General features: G+C 35.6%; 1 protein-coding gene across 3 annotated transcripts in view; it reads left to right on the plus strand.

The window, feature by feature from the left end:
- The window catches only part of STXBP5 (syntaxin binding protein 5), a 207,534-nt gene that overhangs the window by 75,065 nt on the left and 124,507 nt on the right, over positions 1–7,962 (plus strand). The gene's annotated exons all lie outside the window — the stretch shown is intronic.

Consider the following 7,962-nt stretch of genomic DNA (forward strand, 5'->3'; position numbering starts at 1 on the left):
GATTGATAGATATGTCTTTTCTCTCCTCTTGCTCCTCACTTCCTTACCTTACCTCTCCTTTTTTGGCATTTATTTATTGAAGATAGAATCTTCCAGATGCTGGCTTTTTCTGGCTGCATCCCCATTGTCTTTAACATTTTTTTCTTTTTTTGCCCTCAGATTTCCTGTAAATTGGATAATTTACTGAGGCTTGATCAAATGCAGGTTTATTTTTCATTTTTGGCAAGACTACTTCATAGATGATACTGATACTCATTTAGCTAGTGGAACCTTAGTGTCTATTTCAGATGTTGGAAGCCAGTGGTGGTTAAGGCCGAGATCTGTTACTGTATAGTAGTTGCAAAATAGGAGACATTCGAATTCTGTCTTTCCTTCTCTACTTATTATGTAGGTCACTTCAGTAAAGAGATCCTTTCTCTTATCTGCTATTCGTTTATGTAATAGGACAGTTCATATAGCAAAGACAGGATAAATATGTGATTCTTTCCCTTTATTTTAATATTCATCTTAAGGGGTTGTTCTATAATAGTTTCCATGATGACCAATTTATTCTTAGTTTTAGTTTCACTATGTGCTCAACAACTTAAACATATTTGATGTACTTCAGTCCACTGAAGTTACAGTTGCTTTTCACATTATCCTAACTTTGGTCAGTGTACCTCCTCCCTACTGATCTGTATATTTCTGAATCAAATTTAGAATAAGGTATTTTTCCATGGAACTATAACTTATTTCAGTGCCATGTCTGGTGGCCATAATTTAGACATCAAGAGTGTTCATGGTTTCCAGTTCAGTGAATACAGCTATATCTAGGAAATGTGTAAATGGTTAAGATAAAATGCATCTTAATCTTAATAATAATCATATTGATATGTTCAGTTACTGAAACATCGGAGCACATTGAGTAATTATAGCAACATTTGACTACTTTGCACATGTTTGTACATTATCTTTGTAGGCATGACTGAAAGGGAATTCCCTTTGTTTTTATGACTGTATGCTTTTTGCTGCTCACTAGTCAGAATCTTCAAATTAAACAAGCATGTTTTGAATAAAGAGTTCCTACATTTCAGTGTAGTTGTGATCTGTAATTGTGGTCCATAGATGAAAGCAGATTTTAAAAACAATATTTTGGTTTTGCTTATTATGTTAAATAGTGATCTTGGCTTGAGCCATTATGGAGTCACAGGGACTAGTTTACCTTCTTGCTTTAAACAAAGAAACTGGGCAGGATATATGAAACAACAGTTTTCAGCAGTTAGACAGCAGGTCATGCAGAACAGGATTATTTAGAGAGGAGAAACAAAGAAGGTAAACCCCTCCATTGCTTTAGCTAATGGCCTGAAGAGATTTTCCAGTTCTTAGAACATGAAGAGGGAACCTAGGTGGAAGCTGAGAAGTCTCCCTAAGTTGAAAAGTCAGAGTTGGGAAATTGGGGAAACTAAGACATCTGCAGCTTAGAAGGCAAGGAATTAGAGAGCAAAGAGCTTAGAAAGAGAGTTATAGAAGTCTACAAGAGGACCCGTGTCCTGAGTCTTCAGTTGAATACTGACTATTGCATGGATATAAGGCTTGGATGAGATCCACCGGAAAGGAAACAGTAGAACCATCTCTGTAGCACAAACAGGACTGGGAATAGTTCACATTCCCAACAAAGTAGAGAAACTTTGTAATACACAGGGTATGAGAAAGGGTATTCAGAAAGCTGTTGTTTCAGTGATAGAACTAAACTAGCCCTATACTAATAAAGGCTGGCTTAGTTCATCCTAACAAATCTTTAAAGCAAACTTTGAAAGGACTGAAAGGACTAAACTGTTTTTAAGTACATAACTACATCCTAGGAAAAACACCCAAAAACATTTAGAAGAATATGAATAGTAGCCCAATATAAATTGTACAATGTCCAGCATCCAAATAGAGATATATGAAGTATGCAAAAAGCCAGAATATACGACCCATAATGAGAAGAAAATGAAAATAGAAACACTCAGAAATGACAAAGATGATACAATTGACATCAAGGATATTAAAACAAGTATTATTAAATGGACTCCATATGCTTAAGAAAGTAGATGAAAGCATGAACATGTTGAAAAAAGACATGGAAGGCAAAAATCACACAAGTGGATTTTTTACAGATGAAAAATAAAATAAGGTGAAAAATACTATGAATGGTACTACCAAAGGATTAATAAGCTTGAAGAAATAGCAGTAGAAACTACTTGATATGAAAGAATGGAGGAAAAAAGAACAGATCGTTAGTGAACTGTGGTACAACTTCAAGCAGACTAATATGTGTATTTTGAATCCTAGGAGGAGAGTGGAGAGAAAGTATGTTTGAAGAAGCAGTGACCAAAAGTTTCAAAGTTGATGAAAACTATATACTCAGAGATTCTAAGAATTCAATGAACTGTAGGCAGAAGAAACACAAAACAAACTACATAAAAGCACAATTTTCAATTCCTGGAAACTAGTAATAGAGAAAATCGTAGGCACAATTAGAGGAACTTTAAAAGCTAAATTAAATACAGGGGAGCAGAGGCCGGGCGCGGTGGCCCCCACCTGTAATCCCAGCACTTTGGGAGGCCAAGGCGGGTGGATCACGAGGTCGGGAGATCGAGACCATCCTGGCTAACACGGTGAAACTCTGTCTCTACTGAAAAATACAAAAAATTAGCTGGGTGTGGTGGCAGGCCCCTGTAGCCCCAGCTACTTGGGAGGCTGAGGCAGGAGAATGTCGTAACCTGGGAGGTGGAGCTCGCAATGAACTGAGATTGCGCCACTGCACTCCAGCCTGGGCGACAGAGCAAGACACTGTGTAAAAAACAAAGGAAAAAAAAAAAAAAAAAAACAGCAAACTTTGGTTTCTTAGGTAGAATGTAAGCCAGAACACAGTGGAATACCACCTTCACAGTACTGAAAGAAAAATTTGTCAACCTAGAATTTTATACCTGGTGAAATTTTTTTTTTTCAAAAATAAAGGCAAAATAAAGACTTTTATAGACATAAAAACTGAAAAAATTAATCACTTGCAGACCTCAACTAGAAAAAGTTATGAGATGGAAATTTGGATCTATTCAAAAGAATGAAAGACTCCACACATGGCAAATATGTGGTAGATATAAAAACTTTCTCATTTTTTAAATCTAAGAGATCATTAATTATCCAAGCCAAATATAATAAAAGTGTATTGTAGGATTTTTGACATACATAGAGGTAACAAACAGACAATAATAGCACAATGGTCAGAAGACAGAGGACCGTTCATAGATTATTATTTTATACATAAAGTAGCATAATATTATGTGACAGTAGACTATGATAAAGATATGTATTATAAATCCTAAAGGAAATACCAAAGCAATGACAGCAGCAACTCAGAAAGTTAAGCTAAATATGAAATAAAATGAGAATTTAAAAATATTCAATCCAGAGGAAGGTAGAAGGGAACAAAGAATAGACGGAAGCAACAGTGAACAAACAGCAAGATGGTAGATTTAAATGCAGCTATATCAATAATCAGATTAATAGTTTAAACACCCCATTAAAAGATAGCGATTATCATATTGGATAAAAAGCAAAATCTAACCACATACTGTCTGTAAGAAATCCACTTTTAAAGATACAGATATGTTGGAAAAAAAGATAGATGGAAAAAGTAATATTAGCAGTAATCAAAAGGAAGCCGAAACGACTATATTAATATCAACAAAGTAGGTATCAGAGTGTTTCACCCACCAGCTGAGTACACATTCTTTTCAGCTATACACAGAACATCACCAAGACAGACTTTATTTAATGTCATAAAATCAATCTCAATAAATTTTTAAAGATTAAACTCATACAAAATGTTATTTTACTATACAATTAAATTAGAAATCAGTTATATAAAGATAGACGGAAAATCTATAAATATTGAAAAGGGAAACAACATACTTCTAAACCCACGAGTCAAAGAAGAAAACAAAGAAAATTAAAGTATTTTAAACTGAAAAGAAAGATTTACCATGTCCTGTGGGATGCAGCTGAATTATCCATTATAGCATTAAAAGCTTTGTATTAGAAAACAAGAAAGGTTTCAAGCTAGTGGCCTCAGCTTTCACCACAAGAAACTAGAAGAAAAAGAGCAGATTAAATCTGTAGTAAGCTGAAGAACTGAAATAATAAAGAGCAGAAATCAGTGAAATAGATAACAGAAAAATAAAGAAAACTGATAAAATTAAAAGCTGGATTTTTGTGAAGATCAATAAAATTAATAAACATATAGTCAGAGTGGTGAAGAAAGAAACACACAAATTACCCATTGTAGAGGTGAAAAAGGATATCATTTCAGTTTCTACAGAAATACAGAGGGACTGATAAGGAAACAAGTCCTTAATGCCAATAAATCCAGCAATTTAGATGAAATGGAGAATTTCCTTGAAAGATCCCAAATTTCTTGGAAGTACCAAAGCCCACTGTGAATGAAATACTTAAGTAGCTCTGTAATTTAAGAATCAAAGTTGTAATGAAAATGTTGCCCACAAAGAAAAGACCAGGCTCAGAAATCTTGCTGGTGAGTTTTACCAAATAATACCTGTTGTACTTAGACTCTTCTTAAAAATAGAAGAGAAGGGCACACTTTGCAACTCACTTCATAAGGCAAGCATTACCCTTTTAACAAAATTAGAAAAAAAAAATTATAAGGAGACTACAGACCAGTATCATTGGTGCACACAGATGCCTAGGTCACAAAACTTATTCTTAACACATATTAATATACAAAATGAAAATCATGTGTTTTAAATAACAGTGGTGTTAGGTATAAATTCTAACTTCTAAATTAACCTGTAAACTGAGTAAAAATTTCTGGCTTTGTTTCCATGAATTTATGCTATTCTCTCATCAAATTTGATTTTCAGTGCCGTTTTTGCCAGGTGTACAGTTTCAGATATTCAAGAAATTATTATAGTCATAATTCTTTCTCACTAGGAGAGTTAAAAATTTAAGATTTTGACAAAGCACTACCTTTCCCCTCCCCTAATATTTATGTTCTATTCAATGGTATATTACTGTATTCAAATTTATTTTTATTACACAGGCACAAATGTATTAAATGACATAACAATTTTGGACATTTCTAATATAATTTTAAGTTCTTAGTACAGCTTTAATTGTTAATTTGGTCTCTTGGAGGTGATTCAGATGGGTGGGAGTAGTGGGAACAGAAATGTATCTTTGCGCCCTTGAGCTTGTGTTGCTTTGTAGCCATAGTTATTTTTTTAATTGACAAACTCTACTCTACCCTGGTTGTGTCTCAATGATAGATTTTGAGTGTACTTGGATAGTATTCTTAATATTTTACAGATATTTTCTACAGATGATACTTCATCTATATAAAATTTTATCTCTTTAATGGACATTCCTTTTTTTTTAGGCTATAATGTATTAAAATATCAACTATTGGCCAGGTGCAATGGCACATGTCTATAATCCCAGCACTTTGAGAGGCAGAGGCAGGAGGATCACTTGAGGCCAGGAGATTGAGATTGGCATGGGCAACATAGCAAGACCCTGCCTCTACAAAAAGTAAAAAAAAAAAAAAAAAAAAAAAAATTAGCTAGGCCTGGTGGCGTGTACCTGTAGTCTTATCTACTTAAGAGGCTGAAGTGGGAGGATGGGTTAAGCCCCGGAGTTCAAGGTTGCAGTGAGCTACGATCATGACACTGCATTCTAGCCCTGGTGACAGAGCAAGACCCTGTTTCTAAAAATAAAGTATCAATATTCCTTTTGTAGTAATCATCATGGCAGGAAAGAAATGCAGTATTACTGATATTTTAAGACAATAATACTTATGAAAGTCTTTATTTTATGATTATTCTTTGTCATGTATCTACGGTCATCTATTCGTGTCTTTTGTATTTTGGTTTCATGTTGGTTTTTCCTGGTAGATTGAGAAGCATCAGAAATATTGGTAGTAAAATATGATGAAAAAATAATTTGTGCTTTGCTAGCTCTCTCGGTACATTTAAGTCTCAAGACCATCAGAAACCTTTAAAAAAAAAAAAAAAAAACGTTGAGGCCAGGCACCGTGGCTCATGCCTGTAATCCCAGCACTTTGGGAGGCCGAGGCGGGCAGATCACAAGGTCAGGAGATTGAAACCATCCTGGCTAACACAGTGAAACCCTGTCTCTACTAAAAATACAAAAAAATTAGCTGGGCATGGTGGCAGGCGCCTGTAGTCCCAGCTACTGGGAAAGCTGAGGCAGGAGAATGGCGTGAACCCGGGAGGCGGAGCTTTCAGTGAGCTGACATAGCACCACTGCACTCCAGCCTGGGTGACAAAACAAGACTGTGTCTCAAAAAAAAAAAAAAAAAAAAAGAACTTTGAAATAATATGTTTGCAACTCACAGCACAGGAATCATAACAGCTTTAAATGAATTTTTTTTGTGTGTGATATATATTCATGGGAGCATTTATTCCCTTAAGGGTTTTTTCTCCTATATTTAGATTGGTGCCTTTAAGTCAGCTTATTTTCTGCTTATTTTTACAAACATACACATGCACACACACAAATACACTTTCCCAAAGGTAAAACAGTACTTAAAACAAAGAACAATTTGGTCACATTTTCAAAATAACAGAAGAAAGTTCCAGTTGCATTATGTTATTCATTCTTTCTTTAGAGGCTATCTTACTCTGTTGCCCAGGCTGGAGTACAATGGGGTTGGGGGAGGTTATTTTTAATGGAAAGGGAAGTGGTTTCAGTTTATAAGTGTTTATAATCTTTAGAGAGAAAGGGAAAAAGCTATAAATAATTTAATGTCCAATGTATAATAAGTTTTATCAACTACCTTACAAAATGTATGATTCAATATTGTCTCATTTAATTATATAGAATTATGGTTGTCTCCCTTCTATGGTGTAACTAATATTGAAAAGTTGACAAGTTTAAAATACTAGGACAAAAGCTATACAATTTAATGTATTATTTATATATGTAAGAAATCATTCATGCTTTAAGCATGTACTTTATTTGATTATATGAGAATAATAAAACAACAGTATTTTCAATATATTCATGTATTTGCAAATGTTGTAATTTTAAATGAAAGTCTACATTATACATTTTCTTTTGTCATTTTTTGGCATTTTTCTAAGGGCTTCGACAATAATAGATAGTACCATTGGGAATTAATGCAGCTTTTGAATGGAATGTAAATAACATCTATGAGAAATTATTTTAAAATAATTAAAATTAAAAATATTAATTAGTATATGTAACGTAAGAGCAGCTGGATTAGGATTTATTAATATATACATTTATGAGCAAGATGGCCGAATAGGAACAGCTCCAGTCTCCAACTCCCAGCGCAAGCGACACAGAAGACCAGTGATTTCTGCATTTTCAAATGAGGTACTGGGGTCATCTCACTAGGGAGTGCCAGACAATCAGTGCTGGTCAGCTGCTGCAGCCCGACCAGCGAGAGCTGAATGAAGCAGGGCAAGGCATCGCCTCACCTGAGAAGCGCAAGGGGGAAGGGAATCCCTTTTCCTAGCCAAGGGAACTGAGACACACAACACCTGGAAAATCAGGTAACTCCCACCCCAATACTGCGCTTTAAGCAAACGGGCACACCAGGAGATTATATCCCACACCTGGCCGGGAGGGTCCCACGCCCACGGACCCTCCCTCATTGCTAACACAGCAATCTGCGATCTAACCACAAGGCAGCAGCGAGGCTAGGGGAGGGGTGCCCGCCATTGCTGAGGCTTAAGTAGGTAAACAAAGCCGCTGGGAAGCTCGAACTGGGTGGAGCTCACAGCAGCTCAAGGAAACATGCCTGTCTCTGTAGACTCCACCTCAGGACAGGGCACAGCTAAACAACAACAACAAAAAAAGCAGCACCAACCTGTGCAGACGCAAATGACTCTGTCTGACAGCTTTGAAGAGAGCAGTGGATCTCCCAACACAGAGATT

This window comes from Piliocolobus tephrosceles, chromosome 5 (assembly GCF_002776525.5).
Source record: "Piliocolobus tephrosceles isolate RC106 chromosome 5, ASM277652v3, whole genome shotgun sequence".
NCBI classification, from domain to species: domain Eukaryota; kingdom Metazoa; phylum Chordata; class Mammalia; order Primates; family Cercopithecidae; genus Piliocolobus; species Piliocolobus tephrosceles.